Genomic DNA, 23,237 nt, shown 5'->3' on the forward strand with positions numbered 1-23,237 from the left:
TTTTGTGCAGAATGTACAAAATGAAATTCTCAGAGAGCTTCTTTTCAGTGAAACCTAGAGATATCCTACATTGGGGTGGGCAAGATACAGCCCATGGGCCAGATGGAGCCTGCCAAGCCTTTTAATTCAGCCTGCTCCTGTGTATAAAGCAGTGCCACTCAAAGCAGCTAGCTGCTCCCTGTGGCTCTCTAAACTGCAGCGGTGGGGAGCTCTGCACACTGCCCCCACCCCCAGGAAAATTTCTTAAGTCCTGTTGGCTGGGATCCAATTTTGCTGAGGACAGAAGCAGCATGGAGAGGCTCTCCTGCAGCACAGAGAGCCACCTGGGGACAGTCTAGGGCTGCTAGCAAGACTGGGATTCTTCCTGAGAGTGCTCCTGGCTGGGAGCTGGCACCCCCACTGCATCCCAACTCACTGCACCCCCTCCTACAGTCTTCCTCAAGGCCAGAATCCCCTCCTGGACCCTGACTTCCCTGGTCAGTTGCTTTCTGAGTTGCTGGAAACTTAAAAGTCCAAGGCTGGATTAAGATGTGCTGAGGCCCTAACCTACAGTAAAATCTTTCACATCCAGCAACCCCAGGACCGGAAGGCTGCCGGATGTTCAAATATGCCGCTTAATAGAGAGGCGTCTGTGAGATCCCCAGCGGGGGAACAGGGGACCCCACCAGCCCTGCAGCTGGGAGCCGGCTGGGGTTCAGAGCCCTGCCGGCAGCCCCAGCCCTGGAGAGGCAGCGAAAGCTGGGGGAACTCTGTCAGCTTCAGCCCTGGGGAGCTGGGTTTGGGGGAACTCTGGCAGGGCACGGAACTCCACCAGCAGCCGTGGGGCTGGGAGCTGGCTAGGGTCTGGGGAGCCCTGGCAGCCCCAGGGCTGGGAGTCCCTCTGTCAGCTCAGAGAGAGGCAGGGCAAGCGCTGAGCGGGCTGCCCCTGGAGGTGGGGCGTTGCTCCTGCGCTCAGTTCAGAAAGCACGTGGTTGTGCTGGTTATTTGAGAGTTCCGGTAAAATAGAACAGCAGCCATGTAGCACTTTAAAGATTGGAAGAAGTGGGTCTGTCCCACGAAAGCACATCACCTAATAAACTGTTTATTTAGTCTTTAAAGTGCTACGTGACTGCTGGTGTGTTTTGCTAGAATACAAACTAACAAGGCTACGTCTGTCACTACTGGATAAAATAGAATTTATTGTATGTCAAGTTTAAGAGGCTCTGTGTTCAGTTCCTGAAGCTCATGTTTGTGCCGGTTATTTGAAAGGTCCAGTGGAATGAAAACTGGGTAAAATAGAGTTTACTGTATGTCAAGTTTAAGAGGCCCTATAGCATTAAAAATGTATATTATTCTGTTAGAGGGCCCTAATAATCTGAAGCCCTAGTTTACTTTACAGTTCACTTTAGCTTGTGCATAAATCTGGCACAGCTTGTAGGTTATTGGTATTTTAGAAATTCGTATGAGAACAGGCTTTTCTTATCAGTCTAACATTGCGGGTCCCCTGGACAAAGCTGTGCTCCTTTTTTCTCTTCTTTTATTTTTCTGCATTTGTTTTGATTTTAGAACTTCCTTTCTTCTGTAGTTTTGTTGTTACCACATTGCTGTAAGAGGGGATCTCTTGGCTATCTTTTCATTTGCTGCTGTTTTCTTCATCCCTCCTTTGCATCCTTCTTCCCTTCCCTTCCCAATGGATAAATATGAAATTGCTCCATTTTCATGGAGATCACGTAAGTTGTTGTTACATACAATCAAGGATCTTGTACCATTAATTTGCATCCTCTGAGGATTCATTAAAAATAAATAAATAAATAAATAAATAAAAGTATTCATGTGCTATTTAGGAAGCCCTTCCTTTCACTCACTGATCCACTGAAATGACAGCTTAATCATGGTAGTCAAGTTTGAAACTGAAGAATGTGCTGCTCTTTGAAAGCTTGTTGAGTATTAGGTGTTTTAACAGAATTGGGCGAGGTTTGCTCTTGTACAGAGGCGCAAGTTGAAAGGGTAGCATTTATTTTATAGCGACATTTTTCAGTGGTAAGATCTACTGTTTGATAGTGCATACAAGAGAAAAAATACCATAGTGCACTTTCCATAAAGGAGGAATTATTGATTTCAACAACTGTACTTCAGAGGGACATGACTCAGAGTGTCCACCCCCAAAATTGTTGTAGTGCTGCAATGCGATGCTGGTCGGTTAGGAATCTCTTCGTCAGACCATCTTAACTTATATCCCATGCACGAGGCCATTATTTTAGGGAATTTAGCTTTCAACATAAAAATTATCTCGTTAAAATCTATGTTTCTGTTTTAAAGATCTTGGTATTGTTCCCTCCAAAGTCTGTTGTAAGTGTACACAGTACTTTAATGTCCTTTGTGGTGTTTGATTAAATCCACCAGATTCGATAGTTGTCTAAGCAAGTATTTTCAGCTTTGTTTAAAGTGAGATTTTTATCTGTTTGACTGTTTTTTCTATCCTGTGGGATAACAGATGGTTTGCACTTAGTTCAGTGAACCAAGTGAGGGAAGAATAGAACTTCCAGCAAATTACTGTTGATACTGCATTTTTATCCACACTCTGTGAGTTAAATGAACTTTCTGAATATTTAACTGAATGTTTACACTAACCCACTATTACGGACTAAAATCTATACAAGGTTCATCATGTGAAAAAGGTAGCAATTTCCCCTGGGGGTGTGCATGTCTTCTGCGTATCGGCTCTCTAAGTGAGGCACATTTGGGGAGCTTTGCAGTAAGTGAGCTTTCTGTTGGAAGATGAACTATGACAGACGCAGGGTATTTTCTGTGTAATTTATCTACAAATTGTGCACAAATCCCTCGCTTCAGTATGAGTTGCTCAAAATTGCACATAGTTTCATTGGCAGAAAATCCAGTGACCTGCAACACCTCTGTGTACAACTCCATTTTTCTCTGTGCTTCTTGGTCTTTCATTGCTTTTACCCCATTATCTGCTTCTCTCTTGTTTGTGCATTGTCCTTTTCTCCTGTGAAATGCTTTAGCCCTAACCACTGGCTACATGGGGCACTTTGTTCCTGAAAACAGGTGGACCTCAGTATTTACCCACTTCTTCCAGCTGTTTTTGAACACAAAGGAACTTCAGATAGCTGACTCAGCAGGAGGTGGCCATATCTATGGCTGGCAGCCTTGTGATTCCACAACTGGATTTTTGAGTCATCTTGTAAATCTGTGGCAGGAGATCATCCTTAAATCATCGAATTGCCAGTGATGATGAGTAAATATTCTTTGGAACTGTTTTTTGGCTAGTTGCTCTCCAGAGAAAAGGTATGTTTAACACACAAAATCCCATTTCTCTAATGTAGTCGCCTGGAGCTAGCTTTTATTGGGAAGATCCCGGTAGGTTTAACTATTTTTTATTATGGCTACATCTACACTAGCACAAAACTTCGAAATATGGCCATTTTGAAGATTACTAATGAGGTGCTGAAATGCATATTCAGTGCCTCCTTAGCATGCCGCCGTCCATGGCTCTTCAAAATTGCCGCATTTCACTCCCACACGGCTCGTCCAGATGGTGGGGTCCTTTTCGAAAGGACCCCACCAACTTTGAAATGCCCTTATTCCTATCAGCTGATAGGAATGAGGGTATTTCGAAGAGCCACGGCTGGCGGCATGCTAATGAGGCGCTGAATATGCATTTCAGCGCCTCATTAGTAATCTTCAAGATGGTTATTAGCACGGCCATTTTGAAGTTTTGTGCCAGTGTAGACACGGCCTGTAAGTTTCATATTGAGTGTTCCTATTGTAATGTGCATTTTATTAGCACCTTTGGCATAACATATGATTGTACTGCCCTGCATGCACTACACACTGAGGCTGATTTTGACCACCTATATTTAATGGGAAGAAGGATTCTTTCGAAGATGGGGTTTACTTTCGAAAGAGCAATGTCTACACTGGCTTTTTTTCTTTCAAAATTAGAATATGCAAATGAGGTGCCAAATGTGCAAATTTATACCTAATTTGCATTTTCAATTCCCTCATTTGCATACCTCTTTTGAAAGAGGAATGCACGTGTAGATGCACCCTGACACTTTTTAGCTTGGAAAAAAGAGGTTTGGGGGGGGATATGATAGAAGTATATAAAATCATGACTGGTGTGGAGAAAGTAAATGTTGTTATTTACTCCTTCTCACAACACATACACTAGGGGTCACCAAATGAAATTAATAGGTAGCAGGTTTAAAACAGACAATAGAAAATGCTTTTTCACACAATGCACAGTTAACCTGTGGAACTCCTTGCCGGAGGATGTTGTGAAGGCCAAGACTATAGTAGAGTTTAAAAAAGAACTAGATAAATTCATGGAGGATAGATCCATAATGGCTATTAGCAAGGAGGGGCATGGAGGGTGCTCCTAGCCTGTGTTTGCCAGAGTCTGGAAATGGGCAACAGGGGACTGATCACTTGATGATTGCCTGTTCTGTTCATTCCCTCCAGGGCACCTGGCATTGGCCACTGTCAGAAGACAGGATACTGGGCTTGATGGACCTATGGTCTGACCCAGTATGGCCGTTCTTATGGTCTTATGGGAGAGTGAAAATTACTTACTGCAAGAGTCTGACTCTATTTAGTGGCTTGCCTGGGATGACTACGAATATCAAAGGTAGAGAAGCTGTCTTTGTAGTTCATAATGCCATCTATGTTGATGATCTCACTGGCAAAATGGAACACAAACCTGACCAACAAACCATTAATGAAATATGGTCCGTGCTGAGAGATGCGATATACGAATGTGCCAAATCTGCCTTTGGAACACACAAATTCTCTAACGAAGACTGGATTGATAAAAATGCAAGCCTCGTCTTGAAGAAAAACTCAAGGCACGTCTGAATAACATAAAAAACCCATCTCAAAGCACAAGAGATCAACTTCGACATGCAAAATCTGTTCTTCAGAGCGAATCCAACAAGTATTGGGCCGATCTATGTTCTGATATTCATAAGGCATCTGATTTAGGTGACCTGAAAACCATGTGTGATGAATTGAAGAAAGCACTCAGGCCAAAGTAACCCCACTGAAACATTTAAATTGACAGGTGATCACAGACAAAAAGCTGCAGATGTCCAGATGGGGGGAACACTCTCAGGTCTTTATTTCCATGAGTGTACAATACAACCTGAACTTGACAACCTCTTCCCAACTCCTCCAGAAAAGTCTAAGCTAGATGCAGACCCTACGGAGCAGGAACTTACTCAAGCTCTTGATGCTCTGTCCAATGGAAAAGCACAAAGAAACAACTAAATTCCAGCTAAAGTCCTGAAGTCAAACAAAGCTGTGCTCTTCTCCTTCTTCTGTGATTTACTCCTAAAATGTTGGAGGGCAGGATGTGTCCCACATGACATGAAGGATGCAAACATCATCACTCTTTATAAAATCAAAGGTGGCAAGGGTGACTGCAACGACTACACAGTCATCTCGTTACTGAACATCACAGGTAAAGCACTTGAGTGTGTCTTTCTCAAACACCTGCAAAAGCTCGCAGATTGAGTCTATCCAGAAACACAATGTGGCTTTAGGGCTGGCAGGTCAACAATGGATGTGATTTTCTCACTTCAACAACTACAGGAAAAATGCAGAGAACAAGGAAAGCTGTTATTTATAGCATTTGTGGACTTAACCAAGGCGTTTGACACAGTTAGTAGATCAGGACTATACAGAGTATTAAACAAGATTGGCTCCCCACTGACCCTACGCAAGCTCATAACATCCTTTTACGAAAACATGAAAGCAACAGTGCAATATGATAGATCTACATTGGAACTGTTTGCAATGAACAGCGGAGTCAGACAAGGATGTGTTCCTGCCCCTACCTTCTTTGGCATATTCTTTTCAGTTCTACTAAACTGCGCATTTCAAAACTCAAGCAGCGATGTGTTTCTCCACACAAGATTAGATGGCTCTCTCTATGACCTAACAAGACTCAAGGCCAAAATGAAGGTCAAGAAAATCCTCATTAGGGAACTCCTCTTTGCAGATGATGCAGCTCTCATCACTCATGATGAAGACACACTACAGTCACTGATAGATTCTCTGTCCAGAGCCTGCAAGTTGTTTTCCCTTGATATAAGCATGAAGAAAACTGTTTGTATTCATTCAAGGTGTGCCTCTGTGACCTAATGTCATTTTGGATAACAGCCCATTAGATGTGGTTCAACAATTCCATTACCTTGGATCTACTGTCACCACAAACCTATACACGGACGGAGAAATGAACATCAGAATCAAGAAGGCAGCTACTATTTTTGGCAGACTTACGAAATGAGCATGGAATAATCCTAAACTGACAGTGAAAACAAAGATACTAATCTATCAGGCAAGTGCACTGAGTATCCTGCTATATGGTTCTGAGGCATGGATCACCCATTTGAACCAGGAGAAAAAATTGGACAGCTTCCGTCTTCGCTGCCTCCACAGAATTATGAATATCTACTGGCAAGATAAAGTTTCTATGTATATGTCCCGTCAAGATCTGGGATATCCAGTCTCATAGCGATCCTCAACAGCAGAAAACTACAATGGCTTGGTCATGTGAGAAGAATGGGTGATGAATGTGTTCCCAAAGAGATCCTCTTCGGTGAATTGTCATGTGGGTTGAGAACAAGAGGAAGACCAAAGCTAAGATTCGAGGATACATGCAAAAAATCCATGAAAAAATTCAACATTGATCCACAATTCTGGGAATCTACATCATTAGATTGAAATACCTGGCGATGATTGCTACAACAGGGCACATCACCCTTCGATAGTATGTGTGCAAGCCATGTTAAAAAAAACTTTATCTTAGAGGGAAAAACTCTTAAGACTCAAGAATTCAGAAATAGGCTGACATGCGTTTATTGCATTCGATCGTGCAAATCCAGTATTGGATGGATAAACCACAAGAGAAGCTGCAGACTCAAACACTGCCCATAGACTCTCACCACTGCAGCTAACCACCATCTCTCAGGACAAAAAGGGGCCGTAGTAGTATAGTATTCCAGTTCCAGTACACTGCATCATACGAGGGGTAGCAGAAGTTTTGAAATAGATGCTTGAACTTAAATTTCAGTGTAGAATCGTAGGTTCAAGTAATTTTGGTACGCTGTTAAGATATGTACAAACTTCGTTATTCACTGCATGCAACTGTTGTCTTTCTTTCCTAGCTCTAAAAATAAAGAGTCAGAGAGAAAAAGTCAATCAAATGTGAAGCAAGGAACTGAGGAAACATCTTTACCTTACTCCAGTGTAATTGAAGTTCTTCTTCGAGTGGTCCCCGTGGGTGCTCCACAGTAGGTGTTGGGCTCGTCCCGGCACCGCAGCTCGGAAAATCTTCAGCAGTCTCCGTCGGGTCGCGCATGTGCCGATGTGTGTCGGCTCTTCACACGCTTACAGTCACGTGCGCGATCTGGTCCCCGCCAGTTCCTTCCCAACCACTAATGGCTGCAGATGGAATCCTCTCCGGCTCCAACGCCTGAGACAGATAAATCTTATTTTTTCTCGTGTTAATAGTTTTTAACAGTTCATAGTTAGCAGTTCTATAGTTATTATAGTTAGTTACTCTGTTAAAAGTTGTTAAAAGCTAAAGACTATCTTAAAACCGCAGCGGCCGCCTCCGGGCGGGCCCGCTGCTTTTGTCTGTCAGCCTTCACAGGCCGACGGTTATTAACATCACCTAATAGACTGTTAAGTGTGCCATTAGCACCTAAGGACTCAGAGTTAAGTTTTAACAATGCCATCCCCCTGCTTAAGAAGTGTGAATCTTGCCGGGAGGCCATGCCTGCTTCGGATGGACATAGCAGATGCATACGGTGCCTCGGGGAGACACACATTCCCCAGAAGTGCTCCCATTGTTCCAAGTTGACTAATAGAGCTAGAAAAGATAGAGAAATGAGGCTGAAGATGCTGCTAGTTGACAAAGCACTTCAGCCTGCCTCATCGGAGACAACGCATGCGGAGGGCTCTTCAGGATCACACAAGAGGAAGGCTGCCTCTTTGACCTCCTCTGCGGTGTAGAAAAGAAGAGCCTCGCCTACTCAATCCCTGCCACTTACTGTTGGGAGCGGGATGAGTGTAACAAAGGGCCCGCGCATGCTGGCTTCCTCCACTGGTAAAGCTGCTTCGCATGCAACCACTCAAGGCCCTGCAGCTACCGGGGAGACGGCACTGAGAGCCGTGGGGGCACTAGTCAGTCTGGCACCGGCTACTGCGGCACCGATCGAGACTTCCCCAGAGGCACCGGAGACGACGGCACCGAGGACGACGGCACTGGGATCGACGGCACCAGCAACAATGGCACCGGGAGCAGTGGAAATCAGCACGACACCTGCTCCGGTACCAAGCTCACCGATAAGACCACCCGAGAGGGTAAAGGCTAAAATGAAGACCAGGCACCGCAGCCCCTCTCCTGAGGTAATTGCGCTGCCTCTGTCACCACGATCACCACCGGAGATTCGACAGGCAGCTACACCTTCAGCCTGCCACAGACGTCCTTCTCCTTTTCTTCGGAGTCCATCCTAGGGGTCTGCACACTTTTCTCCATCATCTAGCAGAGATCCCTATGAGTCTTCTCACAGAGGCTCTCCTTGTACGTCGGTATCTTCTCGGAGGTCTCGACATTCCAGGCACCACCCTTACATCCTTGGGTCATGGTCCAGGTCTCCATCACTGGGTCCCTGTCCCTGTTGCTACAACCGCCATCATTATGCGGGGCGTCAGCATAGGAGGTTGACGTCTCACTATGGATCCCCGTCGACCACCCCTCAACGCCACAGTGTTCTGCTTCCACCTGGGGGAACACCACGAGTTCCCCAATCGGAGGCTGGGTCTAAAGACATTGAACCCCACCTCGAAATTCCACAAAGGCAATCACATCAATACAGCCAGGATCCAGAGGAATTGGAGGAGAGATACCATAATGATGCCTCCTCATCCTCGCCAGACGAGGCCGTGGTCCCTGGAGACATTTCTCCCCTAGATGACCTGAAACAGTTCCAGGAGCTGTTCAAACGAGTAGCTCAATCCCAAGATATTCAAGTGGTGGAGGTGCAGGAGAAACACCACAGACTCCTTAAAAACCTCAGGCCTCCATCTTCTTCTAAAATTGCTATTCCTCTGGACGATGCAATCATGGAGGCAGCCACTAATATATGGCAGAGTCCAGCATCCGCTCTTCCTACCAACAAAAGAGCGGACAAAAAGTACTTCGCCCCTGCGAAAGGTATGGAATTTCTATTTAGTCATCCACAGCCAAACTCGCTAGTGGTTGAATCGTCCCAACACAGATCCAAATCGTCCCAGTACAAATCTGAGGGATTGGACAAGGACATAAAGAAGCTGGATCTTCTGGGTAGAAAAGCCTACTCCTCCTCTACTCTGTTGCTCTGCATGGCCAACTATGCCGCTCATTTGTCGAATCACAATTTCGACAACTATTCCAAGCTTACTGCCCTCATGGACTTCCTTCCAGAGGATAAAAGGCCAATTCTTAAGGCATTTGTGCAAGAGGGCTACGCAGCTTCTCGAGCGGGCATGCAGATTGCACTGGATGTGGTGGACACAGCGGCCCGCGCCGTGGCCACTGCAGTGCTGATGTGAAGAGAGTCATGGCTTCACACATCCAGCATTCCAAAGGAGTTACAGGTCAAAATTGCAGACCTCCCCTTCGACAAAATAAAATTGTTTGCTGAATCGACCGACTCAGTCCTACACTCGAGCAAAGATTCCAGAGCGACACTTTGGACTTTGGGGATATATACCCCACCGTTCAGAAGGAAGAAATTTTATCCTCAGCAACGCCGTTATGGTTACCAACAGCAACGTACCCAATTTCAACAGGGGTATGATCAGGGACGTCATCAACAAACACATTATAAGGGCTCTAGGCGCCGGCCTCAGCAGGGCAATGCCTCTGCAGGGCAAAGTGCAAGACAGCAAGTTTGACGGGTATGTCGAGGGCCGCGAAGCGAAGACCGTACCTCAGTGCCAATCTCAGTACATGTTCCATCACCGACTCAAGCCATTTTACCCACAATGGAAAAGCATCACGTCGGACAAGAGGGTATTGGAGATTATAAACACGGGATACACGATCCCCTTCCAGTCTTTACCTCCACCAAATCCTCCCACCGCACCCCCTCTCAGAGACCCCTCTCACCTGCCGGAATTAAGGTGGGAGGTGGACCACCTCCTATTCATAGGGGCGGTGGAGAGAGTACCGGAACAATTTCAAGGCAAAGGGTTCTACTCCAGGTATTTCCTGATGGAAAAGAATACAGGAGGGTGGAGACCCATTTTGGATCTACGCTCACTGAACCAGTACCTACGCAAACAGCGCTTCAAAATGACTACGATGGCTTCAGTAATCACGGCACTAGACCATGGCGATTGGTTTGCAGCCCTCGACTTACAGGATGCGTATTTTCATATCGCAATTCATCCAGCCCACAGGCGTTTCCTCCGGTTCCTTGTGGGCACAGATCATTTCCAGTACAGAGTCCTCCCATTCGGACTCTCTTCAGCACCCAGAGTCTTCACCAAGACCTTAGCGGTGGTGTCAGCATACCTACACAGACAGGGAGTTTTCATTTTCCCGTACCTGGACGATTGCCTGCTAAAGAGAACTTCCCGGGCGGAGGTATTATGGATGATACACATCACCACAAACACATTTACCTCACTGGGCCTCATCATCAATTTCTCAAAGTCAAAGACCGACCCCACGCAAAATATAGAGTTTATAGGGGCTCGGATAGAGTCAGTCACGTCAAGGGTGTATTTACCCGAGGCTCGTTTTTGTGCCATCGAATCTCTCGTACAACTACTAACGTACAACCCCACTGTTCCAGTTCTCACGTGCTTACAACTGTTGGGGCATGTGGCAACCACCACGTTTGTGGTGCAAAACGCCAGGCTGCATATGCAAGGATTGCAGCATTGGTTGGCAACCGTATACAAACCCTCAATCCACACCATCCACAAGAGGGTGTCACTTACAACAGAGGCACGAAGGTCACTAACATGGTGGGGAAACCCCAAGAATCTCCTAACAGGGGTGCCCTTCCGCCAACCGCAAATTACTGTGTTCATTACAACAGATGCCTCCCATATGGGATGGGGGGGCTCACATGGACAACAAAACCACTCAAGGATTATGGTCCCCCGCGGAGAAGACACTGCACATAAACATATTAGAGCTCAGGGCAGTGTTCAATGCATGCAGGCATTTTCACAATTATCTGCGCGGAAAAATAGTCGGCGTGAATACCGACAACACCACCACCATGTTTTATATAAACCGACAGGGGGGAGCCAGGTCTTGTACGCTTTGTGCGGAGGCGGTCCGACTCTGGAACTGGTGCATCGCCAACAATATAATCATAAAGGCTTCATACCTACTGGGGGTCCACAACGTCAAGGCGGACCAACTCAGCAGACACTTTGCGCCCATTCACGAGTGGCAGATCCGTCCAGACCTATTTCACCGAGTGTTCCGCAGATGGGGTTTTCCCTAAATTGACTTGTTCGCCACCCGAGAAAACAAGAAATGTCCCCAGTACTGCTCCAGAGCGGGCATGGGACAGGAGTCTTTGGGGGATGCCTTCATGATCCCATGGAAGGGCCCTCTACTTTATGCGTTCCCTCCCACGACACTTATACACAAGGTCTTGGAGAAGGCCAGAAGGGAGAAAGCACGCATGATACTCATAGTCCCAACCTGGGACCGGCAACAGTGGTTCCCATTGCTCTTGTGCATGGCTCAACATCGGCCATTTCCCCTACCAACAGTACTGGACATTCTCACTCAGGCTCGGGGGTCAATACTGCACCCGAAGAGACTTCGGCTACAAGCATGGCTAATCCATGGCTAAGCGCCTTAGAGACTACATGCTCAGAGGGAGTACAACAAGTTCTTGAATGTAGTCGGAGAACTTCCACCAGAAAGACTTATCAGCACAAATGGTTGCGTTTTTCCGAATGGTGTTCCTCCAGGCAACTAATACCCCAGGACGCCACCATACCTACGATTCTGGATTATTTGCTACAACTCAAACAAAACGGACTTTCGCTATCCTCTATAAAGGTGCATCTGGCAGCTATATCAGCGTTTCGGCATGAAGAGGATGGATCAACCACATTTGCCCATCCTGTTGTCTCGCGTTTCCTAAAGGGGTTGGTGAATCTGTACCCCCCTCGGAAACCAATACCACCGTCATGGAGTTTAGACCTAGTTCTACACACCCTCTCGGGACCACCCTGTGAACCATTGGCTACAGTCCCCCTTCGACTACGTACTATTAAAACGACTTTCTTCCTGGCAATCACGTCAGCTCACAGAGTGAGTGAGCTCGCGGCCATAATGTCCACACCACCCTGCACGATCTTCTCAAAAGAAGCGGTGGTCTTACGATTACACCCAGCCTTCATTCCGAAGGTCTCTTCAGACTTTCATATGAACGAACCAATAGTGCTGCCCACGTTCTATCCTAAGCCTCACAACTCAAATGAAGAGGCATGGTTGCAGTGGCTTGACGTAAGAAGGGCACTGACCTTCTACATCGATAGAACTAAACCTTTCCGGAAAACGGACAGACTTCTGGTGTCCATTGCATCCAGGTCAAAAGGAGAAGCGCTATCTTCACAGAGGATTTCAAATCACATTGTGTCTTGCATAAGACTGTGTTACGAGATTCGCAAGACTCCTCTGCCAGTTCTGCCAAGAGCCCACTCTACTAGGGCGATGGCGGCGTCAACGGCTTTCTTCAAATGCATTGCGCTGAGAGATATCTGCAGAGCGGCAACGTGGTCTTCCTATGACATCTTCGCCAAGCACTACGCCATGCACAGGATGCTTGATGAGGATACACGTCTGTCGACAGCAGTCCTTTCACGGGCAAGCTGCGCATAAATCGGGTACCCACCTCCTTTTTCGGGGGGAGGTTACTGCTGGGTAGTCACCTACTATGGAGCACCCACGGGGACCACTCGAAGAAGAAAGAGAAGTTACTCACCTGTGTAGAAACGATGGTTCTTCGAGATGTGTCCCCGTGGGTGCTCCACTACCCACCCGTTTCTCCTCACTTCGGAGCTCTGTTTGTGTGTTTTTCAGGGGCGTCCGGAGCGGTTGATCAGGAACTGGCGGGGACCGGATCGCACACGTGACGGTAAGCGCGCAAAGAGCCAACGCGCATCGGCGCATGCGTGACCTGACGGAGACTGCTGAAGATTTTCCAAGCTGTGGTGCCAGGGCGAGCCCAACACCTACTGTGGAGCACCCACGGGGACACATCTCGAAGAACCATTGTTACTACACAGGTGAGTAACTTCTCTTTTCCAGGCATTTAATAAAGGGAATGAAAATATAAGGTAGCTATTGCTGCTAATATTCTCAAATAGTGGTTACGTTGTTTTGAAGAGCTAATTTTCCAAATATATTTTCATAATATATTATATTTCCCAATATATTTCAGTTTTCAACCATTTGGAATTGGCTAAATACGTTAGTTTTCATACACAAGGCAACAATGACAATTGTTGATGTCCAAGTTCAATAGTTAGTGTTTCAGTAGTTCATTAGAAATAATTTGAGCAAGCAGAATCTCCAATATAACCTTCTCAACCTACATAGATTGGTTAGGCTTGCTAGATTATTATCTCTGAAATATCACATGCTTTCTTCTAAACAGCTTTGAATATGCTGGCAGATAACTTACAAGTTTTGCAGTTTTGGTGGCTGGCATGCATGTTGGGAAGTTAAATCCAGTCCTCAGTCACCTTTAATAATTCTTTTTAATATACTGAAAAAATAAATATTGACAACATGTTGTATGTGCAGGCTTTTTTAAACTCAGTGCATATTGCCTTTTTCAGGCATGACTGAAATATAATACAATGCATATATACTGTATACAGGAGCAACTGCTGAAGAGGGAACCTGGGCGGGGCACTGACCATGTGACCCCCCCAACTCCTTGTACCATCCCTAGTCTAGGGAGGCCTGGGACATCCCCACTCTGGCCCATGCCCCAAGGTACCTTCTCCTCCCCACCTCTTCCTCTCCCCTGCCCTACCTCTTCCCCCAAGACCCCTCCCCCAAGTAATGCAGCCGTTGCAGGGACTAGTTGGGGGTGTAGCTCCAGTAGCAGGGTTCAGGCCACTCCATATGCACTGTCAGTGGCAAAGGAAACTGGAGTGACTCGGCCCCATCCCTCTTCACTTGCCCGGCTCCTGGCCATGTTGCTCCACTTCCCGCCAGAGAGTGATGGGGGTGTTCCTCTCCCATCCCCCCTAAGTGACGCGGCCAGAAGCTGAGTGAGTGGAGCTGGTGAGGGCCATGTTCCTGTGCTTCCCCCCACTGCCGCCGGTGAGTATGGGGATGCCCAACCCACACTGTGGCTCCAAGTCCCCTTCCCCTGCTATTCTTTGAGACAGCTCTGGTCCCTTGTCCCTAGTGCCCACAGCATTTGGAGAGGCATGTACCTCACCCCTGTTGTGTACAGCATTGTTGTTTAAGGCTGTAGCCCAAATTTCCAAATGAATATCCAGCACTTTCAAAAGTAAGTGTCAAAAGTTAGATATCTAAATCGAAGTAATCCCGTGAAATTAAGAGAAGCAGAGAGTGTTCATAACTGTTGGTGCATACGTATTTTTATTTACATTCCTTTCCTAAAGCTAGGTGCCTAGCTTTTGGGACCTGTGTTTGAGAAACTGGGTCTTCAATATTAAAAATGTTCTGATTCTGTACTTAAGAGTGTGGTTATCACAGGCTATCAGAATGCCTTAAAATCAGCCCATTGTAATTATTATTCAAACATAGTAAATAGTTGTATTTTATATAAAATAACGTCATACTTTTGAGTTGGGCAGCTATAGCACCTTGAAACTGATGGATGTGACAGATGCTTGCCACTCATTTTAAGTAAGAGAACAAATAAATGTTGCATGGCTCAATGATAGGTGAAACAGTGGAAAACCACCAATCAAGGACTAGAATGATTCATATAACCTTAGGCAGTGGTGGGATCATGTGGCCCAGAAGTTTTCCTGGGCTCTGATGACAGGACTCAGGGACTGATAGAATAGCAGCTGTGAAGCTGTGTGTGTGGCAGAAAAGTGAGGAGCAAATATGCTGTGCTCCAAGCCCTAAATAAGGGTGGAGGTGAGAGGCAGGTGAAGTGTTGAACTGGGAAAAAAGGAGGGCTGCGTCTCAGTGATGGCTCGCACCACTGGGATTGATTTTGCTATTATGAAACTGGCTTACACCACACTACTAACAGGAAGAATAGGATTACACCCAAAAGAAAGAGAAACACCCCCTGAGGTTTTTCTCTCAGTAGTTATCTAAAACAGCTCACGGGTTGGGGAATTCATTGGCTGTTGTTTATCCTGATTTCTAAGAGCTGTTATCTGTCCCCAGGAACTGAGAATTTCAAGTTTCAGGGGATAGGACTTAAGAGTTAATAGGAGAGTGTGACATACAGATACTGACGTACAGACACAGACGTACAGATACAAACAAACAAACTGTCCTGTAGAACGCGAGGTTCAGCGGACCATGCTTCCCAGCTGAGGCAGCTTGCTGTCAGAACTTCCCGGTCTTTGGGTCAAAGCCCTTTCAGCAGTTCTGCGGTGCTGAGGCTTTGCCTCAGCCTTGCACGTGACCCTTACAGGCTCATGAAAAGACATACGCACAGTAGTATGGATAGCTATGGCAGGGTACTGAAAGGAAAGCCAGAGATAAAAATGCAAATACTAACTTTTACTTATGCAGCTGAGCAGGTACAGGAACAAAACAACAAAATACTGCATCTGGCTATCTAAGCTATACTGTTAACAAATTTCTTTGTGGTACCAATAGGTATTCACTCACCACTCTGTTTAACTCGCGAGCAGGTAGGAGGAGCGGCGAAGGATGATCAGTCCTTGTCGCAGACAGCGTCCGGTCTCTCCAGGATTCGGGAGTCCCTCCCACTCCTTACATTGTTGCCCCCCTTTATGGTCCTGCCGTTTGCTGGCACCATCCAAGGCCTGACACATCACATGCTGGTTGCTTCTGCTTCTCTTCGCCTACAGCCCCTCTCATTCCCCTTCCCCATTTTACACAACCATACATCTCATGCTTATTTTTTCCTTTTAAGGTTAGCAGCTGGCGCCTCTGGGCTGCTAGGTCAGAGGCCATGCATCTTTCCTGTATAGGTTTTTCCTGTTTGTCACTTTTAGACAGGGGGGAAGGCTGCAGATAGTGCAGTCTGCAAGCAATTCAGTAAATTCCGTTGCTGACTGATTTAGACTTGCCCAATTCACTTGGTTCCTCAGTTCTTGGTGTGGAGTTAGTGGTTTAGCCTGTTTGTGCCGAGGCATATTTCCCTATAACAATTTAAAAGGGTCTCTGGACCCTGCCTCCACCCCACATACCTCACCGCGTTGTTCAAGTGCCTGTGCAATTCACCCTAACATGCCTGAGCGTGGCCGTTCACTTAAGGATCACCAGGTGATTTTGCACAAAAAGGAAGAGAAAACTCCACAGAAGCACAAAAATAAGGCACCAAGGAAGCCCCAGATAAATACTTGTATTTAGGGCCCCACAAAGTTCACAGCAATGCAAAATGTACCAGAGATTATGAAATGGGGCATTCTACCATGAAATCTGGCCTTTTTTTGTGGGATTTTAGCCTATACTATACTGATTTCATGGGATGAGACCAGTGGCTCTCAAGATGGGGGTCCAGAGCCAAAAAGGAGTTATGGAGGGGATGGGTGGAGGTCACAAGGTTATTTTTGGAGGGTCACAAATATTGCTGCCATTACTTCTGTGCTTCCTTTAGAGCTGGGTAACTGAAGAGCAGTGGTTGTAATGCTGGCTGGGTGCCCAGATCTGAAGGAATGCAGAGGTAAAGGAGGTGATATACCAATGTTGTCCTTGCCTTCTGTACTGCTGCATTCAGCGCTGGGTAGCTGGAGAGGGGCAGCTACTGGCTAAGGTCCCAGATCTGCAGGCAGCAGTGCAGATGTAAGGGTGGCAATACCAGACCATGCCATCCTTCCTTCTGTGCTGTGGTTGGCGGTAGCTCTACCTTCACCTATGGACTTCTGACCAGCAGCCACTGCTCTCCAGCTAACCAGCTCTGAAGGCAGCCCCACCGCCAACAGCAGTGCAGAAGTAGGGGTAGCAGTGCTGCAACTCCCTCCTACAATAACTTGTGACCATCACATAATACCTTTTTGGGTCAGGACCCCTACAATTACAACACCTATGAACTTTCAGAATTAAATATGTGAAATTTACCATTTTTATAATCCTATGATTGTGAAATTGGCCAACACGTACTGTGAATTTGGTAGCACCCTACTTATATTGTGACCCTGCGAAAATGCCAAGAGAAAGCTTTTGTGCGTGAAGTTGATTGTAAAGACACTTGGAACTGGGAGCAAAGAAACTGTCTCCTTTTGTTCTGGTATAGGAAACTGAAGATTTAAACTAATGAAATTATTCTTCTGAATAGATGGTGAACGTTCAGCTGGTGAATCTGAAAGGTGTCCTGTAGCTCTGGCAAACAGGAAACTTTGAAGAACAACTCAAAAAGAACTGAATTTGCTAGCTATTAAATGTAGGACACAGTTTTGATACAAGCCTAGTCTGTCTATACAGGTAGAGAAGCTTATGTAGCATGCTGCTTGCTCAGCTTATTTACAGTGAACTGTTGAAGGGCTAACTGTCTTACCAGCTCGGCTACGCCTCTGGTACTTGTTGAAGGACTAGTTCATAGTAGCTCTGTTGAATCAAGACATTAACAATTGTTATAGTCGCCCTTTGACAGGAAAATTGAATCTATTCCAGCTGCCTGAAAATATATTTCCAAATTGTATTTGGAAAATTAGCTCTTAAAAATAATTAAAGTACTATTTGAGCTTTTTAGTGGCAGTAGCTACCTTACAGTTTCCACTTTAACTGTATTGAAAGCTTGGAGGCTATTTACTTACTTGGCTTCTCTGACTTTGCCGCAGAGATCTCTGTGCTTCTGGATTGAGACGGTTTTATTTTGTCAGAAAAGCTGGAGAGTTTTGTTGATTGGAGGACAATTGTAATGTGTGTACCTCCACAGTTTTGTCAGCAAAAGATGACGTTTGTCCACAAAACCCTGTAGAGTGGCGGGGCCTCACTATTTATTTTTTATCTTCTTTACTGCAGGCTGTAAAACTTTCTCCTAATCAGGATTCCAATAAAACAAGTATTACAGAAGTCAATTTTGTTATATAACAAACTAATTAACTCATTTACCTAGTTTAACTCTCAAAAAAGCCCCCTTAATTTTGCAATATTTCAGACTATTCAGTTCTGTGTTGTTTGAACTGCAAACACTAAAGATGATTCTTTTTTCTCTTTCTGAAGAAATAAATGCTGGCTTTCCCCCAGCCCTGCAGTTTTGGAGCTCTGGCAACCTGGGAACAGCGTTTAAACATTGTTCCAGTTAAACCACTTTTGTAACACTGTTTGGCTGGCCAGAGTGGACTGAGGCCAAACTATGTTGGAATTATGTTTTAAACCTCAGTTTAAAGACAGAATCATTGCTAGAAAACTTGTTTGGTTTCTCCTGCCCTGCCCCAGCCAAACTGTGTTAGAAATTGGGTTTACTTGGAACCATGTTCAAATCTTTACACAGTTTCTTCTGTTTTCATTTCAGAGTGAAGGGGGTGTTAGCTGGATTACTATTACCCTGAAAAGTCATGGAAATAGTGTGCTTTCTAATACCGATTATCTAATAATGGGTCATGCTTGCATTTGGTCTACAGACTGAGCACTGTGGAGCCAGTGACGTTCTGATTTTGTTTTGCTTTGTTAGTCCTTTCAGAAGCATTTAATCAAAAGCTGTCTGTACTGCCCTAGAAACCTTTTGATCTTCTAAAACCATAACAATTTTTATGCTACACTGATTTATCTTCTCTTTGCTTTAAAAATACAACTAACGTTGTAAAAGGATGGCTGCAGGGTATGGATTTTTAACAATTTGTGTAAAAATGATTTGTACATCCTTTTCCCACAGTGAAAGTGTCTAGAGTTCTCTGAACCTTTCTAAAGCTGATATCCAGACAAATTAGTTCCATGAACTTGAGCTACATCAGCCTTCAGAGTTATACAAATAAACAGTCACTAAATCACGTTTATTTTTCACTGTAATACAAAGTACTGCTCAGAAGAATCAGCTGTCTGATATGACAAGAAAATCGCTTGCCAGCTACTGTCCGAGTTTTTCTTAAGAAGGAATGATTGATAGGGGTTCTCTAGGACAGTGTTCACTGAAGCAGGAATTTTGTTGCATAATAAGGAGGCCTGTATCTTCTGTGTTTTATAGCTGAGAACAAATTTGAAGTCTTGTATGAGGGTAATCAGCTGCAAAAATCTAGACCAGAGTGTCTCAGACTGGGGGTTGTGACCCCCTCGAGGTTGCAAGGTTATTACTTGGGGGGTTACAAGCTGTCAGTCTCCATTCCACCTCCAGTCAGTCTCCAAAGCACCTCTTTGCCTCCAGTGTTTATAATACAGTAGTCCCTTGAGTTACCTGAGGGTTGCATTCCCATACACCCTTGCATAACTCGAATTTCACATTTCGGGGGGGGCATGTTTTTTTCCCCCAGCGGAATGTATGTTTTGCAGCTGGGGAAGCAGCAGGAGCATCTGAAGCTCCTTTGAAAGGTACTTCCTGGGGTTGGGAGGAGGCAGTTGGGGAGGATTAAGCCTGGCAGTGGGTTAGGGCTGTGGGAGGGTGGTAGAGGGGTTAAGCCTGGGGTGGGTTAGGGCTGCAGGGGAAGCAAGGGGGTGGAGTTGAGCTGCAGCTGTATATGGTGGGGGGGTTGAACTGGGGTGGGAGTGGTGAGCCAGAGCCATGCTCAGGTGGTGAGCAAGGCTTCTGGGGGTTGAACTGGGACAGGGATGGTGAGCTGGAGCCAGATCTGTACGCGGGGGTGGTGAGCCGGAGCCGGGCCATGGGGAGTTTGAACCAGGGCTGTGGGGGCATTGAACTGGGGCTGCGGGTGATGAGCCGGGCTATGGGGGGGTTGAACCAGGGCCAGGAGGAGGGGGATTGAACTGGGGCCATGCGGAGTCAGGGTGGGGTGGGGTGGGGTTGAGCCAGGGCTGGGGAAAGTGGGAATTTGAGTTGCACTTAATTCACATTAATATGAGTTAAGTGCAACTTGAAATTTGCGCATTTTGAGGGTTTACTGTAGTGTTAATATAAAAAATGTTTTTAATTTATAAGTGGGGGTCGTAGTCTGAGGCTTGCTGTGTCAAAGGGGTCATCAATACAAAAATTTGAGAGCACTGATCTAGATAATTCAGGAATATAACTGCACTCAGCTACACTTCTAGGATGGTATTACATTTATTTTATGTAGTCTATTTTTTGTAGTCTTATGTCGTCTTACATATATTTATGTAGCAAATGTAATCTGTTTCCTGATATTTTATACTATTTACTATACTGTGCTATACTTTTTATACTAGTTCAGAATGTGTGCTAATAGAAACTAAAAATGTACGTTTTCTTTTCGGGTTGAATGCATCTCATCTGTTCTTTGTTGTACGGGTTGAACCTCCCTGTTCTGGCACTGTTGGGACTCAATCAATCCTGTACCAGGGAATTTGCCAGACCAGGGTAGTTCAGTGTTGGCCACTCTGCTGCCAGCTGGGTTCATGGCTGTCAGCTGCGGGGCTCCGCTCCTGGCACCTGATCACCGTGCGTCATTTCCCAGCACCGGGTTTCAGGGCTTCACTCCCAGCCCCTAGCCACAGGGCTCTTCCTGGCCACAGTGTTTTGCAGCCACCTCACCTCTTCCCACCTCCCTCCCTCCCTGATCTTGAATGCTGCAAATCAGCTGTTAGCAGCACACAGGAAGCTCTGAGAGGGTGGAGGAGGAGTAGCTAAGTGCAAGGCCACAGGCATACAGGGGAAGAGGAGCAGATGGGGGAGCTTGGTGCCAGTTTTTCCTCTGTGAATGCTGCAGCCCCAGAGCACCCATGGGGTGTGGGAATCCTGGATTACAGAGGTTCAAATTGTACATCAAAATAGCTATTCATTCCATGTACTGTTGCTTTTTGTGTCTCCTTTGAATGACTTTTACTAATCTCAGCATATTTTGAATAATGACATTCACACTAAATCAGAATGGACAATGGATTTGAATGTTCTTCAATATTTTTCTGAGGAAATATTCTTTGAATAATTTATTTGATTTAAGCCTAAGAGTTAGGCAAACTACTTCCAGCAAGTTTATTCAGTTAATTAAAACTTTATTCCTTTACTCTGTTTTCAATGTCTTCAAAAAGATTACAGTTTATATTGCATGAAACTATTTGCTAAATATATTTATAAGAACCTGCATTTTAAAACCTTCTATGTGTGTTGCTTTAAATGCTCACTACTCTCACTTCAAGCTTTTTTCATTCCCTTTCATGTTCTTAGATTTTGTTGTGAATGCAAAGTGGCGCACATTGTATAAAGGAATGAGACCATTTTGGCATATTTCAATGGAATGTGCCCTTTGTAAACCAATGAAGCTTTGTGGCTCTAGCCCTCCCTCCTTTCTCTACAAATTTTGGTTTCTTACTAGAAATTTTAGACCTTGTAAAACAGGCCAGTGGGAAGCTTCTGGCACGCTTTCTAATTCTAATGACTAATTGAACGTGAGGCTTGCTGTGGGAGAAGAGTTTGAACATGTAAGAAGTAAGCATCATGTTCGTTACAATTTTCATGACCTGTCCTCCAGCTCCTCCCTACGCACATACCACAGTCGTGGGTTGAGGAATAATAAAGATTTCCACTGTCTTTTAGGTCTAAAACAGAAGCCATAGGCTCTTGATGTTTAGTATATTTAATGTTGAACAGACTTGTAGAAGCATTTACAAAGAACTCTTTGTTTGTTTGTTCCTGATCCTAAAAAGCATTCCAGGGAGCTTCCCCTGCTGGTAGAGTAGGCGCCAGAGTTTTTAAAGTACACCTTGCTGCAGATATTAAGAGTAAAATATAACTAGATTTAGATATAACATTTTTATAGTAGATTTTGGGGGAGGGGGACTTTAAGATGGAAAGGGTAATAGGTCATACTTGTCTATGGAACACTATATGGTAAACAGACTGAAAGATGAAAAGGTAGTCTGGCCTTTGAAAAGGATCATTCAGTCCTACTGCTACACAGGATGAATTTCTTGAAACAGGCAGGAAGGAATCATTGGAGTGGAAGGGACCTTGGGACGTCATCTAGTCCAGTTCTTCATCTTCACTGCTATCATTCACTTCATTGATGGCAAGCCTCCAGGAGGTGTGAAGATTGTCTATAGAATGAGTGGGAAGCTTTGCAATCTCAGGAGACTGAAGGCTAAATGCAAGTCTTCCATAACCTTGATCCTGGAGATCTAGTATGTGGATGCTGCTGCTCTTTCTCCCATAGCCCTTCAGACCATCTTAAGTGCTTTTCCTGAAGCATATGAGAATCTTGTCCTCACAGTGAACGTCAAAAAGACCTAAGTGCTCCACCAGTCCTCGCTGACGGAACAATCTCAGGTACCTTCTATGAAGTCAGTGGAGAACTGCTGGGAAATGTGGAGTATGTCCCATGCTTTGGAAGCCATCTTTCTGCTAAAGTTGACGTTGATGCAGAAATCCAGCATCATCTGAGCCATGCAAGCTCTGCTTTTGCCCACCTGAAAGCAAGGGTCTTTGAGAACCAGGACATCTATCCCAAGACAAAGCTCCTTGTATATCATGCAGTGGTTGTTCCAATGCTGCTATATGCATGTGAAACCTGAACAGCATACAAGCAGCACCTGAACAATATCATCAACGCTGCCTCAGGAGAATCTTGGGAGGATAGGCGCATGAACACTAGTGTCCTGGAAAAGTCAAACATGACTAGCATTGAAGCCATTATCATTCATCAGCAACTTCGTTGGACTGGTCACATGGTTCGGCTGTCTAATCAACAGCTTCCAAAACAGATTCTGTTTTCTGAGTTGGAGGAGGGACAGAGGAGTGATGGGGAGCCAGCAGAAGCAATGTAAGAACATGCTGAAAGCACATGTGAAAAAGTGTAACATCAGTGTTGACACTTGGAAGAACCTTGCTCAAGACTGTCCCTAGTAGAGAACGGTAATCCGTGAGGGGGTGGCACAATTGGAGAGGTCCCACAACAATACAGACAAGGAGAGGCAGCGAAGAAGAAAAGAGCATAAAAAACTGCCCTTC

General features: G+C 45.4%; 1 protein-coding gene across 11 annotated transcripts in view; it reads left to right on the top strand.

Moving 5' to 3' along the window:
* The window catches only part of SLC7A2 (solute carrier family 7 member 2), a 109,500-nt gene that overhangs the window by 16,802 nt on the left and 69,461 nt on the right, over positions 1–23,237 (top strand). Inside the window, exon 1 of one of the 11 annotated variants that reach the window (XM_074992853.1) lies at positions 13,229–13,314. The exons of the other annotated variants lie outside the window; for them this stretch is intronic. The gene's annotated coding sequence lies outside the window, so the exon portion shown is untranslated. Of the gene's footprint in view, positions 1–13,228; positions 13,315–23,237 lie in introns of those variants that run through there. 11 annotated transcript variants of the gene reach the window in all.

The sequence above is a fragment of the Carettochelys insculpta genome, chromosome 4, assembly GCF_033958435.1.
Source record: "Carettochelys insculpta isolate YL-2023 chromosome 4, ASM3395843v1, whole genome shotgun sequence".
In the NCBI taxonomy this organism is placed as follows: Eukaryota; Metazoa; Chordata; order Testudines; family Carettochelyidae; genus Carettochelys; species Carettochelys insculpta.